Source organism: Alligator mississippiensis, chromosome 15 (genome assembly GCF_030867095.1).
Source record: "Alligator mississippiensis isolate rAllMis1 chromosome 15, rAllMis1, whole genome shotgun sequence".
Lineage (NCBI taxonomy): Eukaryota > Metazoa > Chordata > Crocodylia > Alligatoridae > Alligator > Alligator mississippiensis.
The window spans coordinates 29,589,164-29,590,526 of NC_081838.1; the positions used below are offsets into that span (position 1 = coordinate 29,589,164).

The 1,363-nt window shown below is 54.0% G+C and overlaps 1 long non-coding RNA gene across 1 annotated transcript; it reads left to right on the top strand.

Annotated features, from left to right (window-relative positions):
* The first annotated feature begins 333 nt into the window (after window positions 1-333).
* Window positions 334-978, top strand: LOC132245924 (uncharacterized). The gene is made up of 2 exons (XR_009457619.1): window positions 334-474; window positions 641-978. It is a non-coding gene; the product is annotated as an uncharacterized LOC132245924 (long non-coding RNA).
* Window positions 979-1,363: the final 385 nt, after the last annotated feature.

Sequence of the window (1,363 nt, forward strand, 5' to 3'; positions counted from 1 at the left end):
GACATATAGGTTAGCCTTCGCCTGCTGCACCGGGGACTCCTGCAAGCACACCTCTGTTCAACGTACGTAACCATGTCCCTGCCACTCAGCCCCCCAGCTCTATTTCCTCCTACCATTGCTTCATCTCCACCCTGGAGGATAAGCCACTCAGGGCCTGTTTGGTCCTTTGGTCCTGCCGGGAGTGCCCCATTGAGTCTCACTGGATCCCTGGGCTGGGTAGGAATCTACTCAGGGGTAGCTTGTGCCCTTAGCTGATGTCCCTGGGGAAAGGATTTGGGGTTGTCTGGTGCACCCATGAGCTGACACCCCTTGCACTGTTCCTTGCAGTGCCTGCAGAGAACATCATCCCCAATGGGCTGTACTGCCCCACCTGTGTAACAACTGGGGATACAAATGATTGCAGTAAAATGTTTGCTTGCTCTGGAGAGGAGACTGAATGCCTGCACTTAACTGACCCAGTTTCATCGAATCCTGGTAACTCCATGACCTTTCTCCTCCTAGGGTGCAGCAGGGCTGGGGGAATCTGAGTAGAGTCAGGCTGCTGGAGGTCTTGGGTGGTCTAAGGGGAGGGGAAGTGACATGGACTGGATAGAGGAATGGATATATCCTGACACCAATCCCTCTCGTTTCCTGTCTTGAGGTGCCGCCAAGCCCCCAACACCCTACCAAGGCTGTGCAACACCACCAACCTGCAAACTCGGAGATGCCATCAAAAACTTTGGTATCCCGGTAGGCCTACAGACATGCACAAAACCCACTGCATTTGCCAGCTCAGCCGCAGGACGTGGCAGACTCCTGCTCCCATCCTTCATTGGGCTGATCCTAGCAATGCTTCTTGTCTGAGCCTCAGCCCATGTAAAGGCAATGAAGCCCAGAGTGCCCACTCTGCATCCACTCTGCCATGCCTTGCCCTGGTGCCCTCAGGCTCCACACCGGTTTGATTCTCTGATGGTTCATTAAAGGGAATGAGGGAAGAGACATTTTGAGCTGCCTGGTTTGTATTCACATTTGGGGAAAACAGTATTTGCGGGGCGGGGGAGGAATTCCAGCGGGTGGGGGCAGCGAGGAGATAGATGCTTGGAGCTCCCTAGTGGCGGAAGTTGGCAGCACTGGCCAGAGGTGCCTCCCTTGGGTTCCAGTAGTGGGTCTCCATGTGGCCATGCTCCCTGTGGAAGGAGGATTGCAATTCCTGAATAAAAAGCGTTGATTAGGGTTTGACCCCACTTCCCAATTCCTTCCTAACTCCACTTTGCTTCCTGTCACTCACCCGCCATGACTTTGATGTTGTTCATTGCTGATAGGAGGGGTCCTTGAGGGTTGGTTGTCACCTTCTGGGATAGACTGATCTGACCTGGGGCCTTTT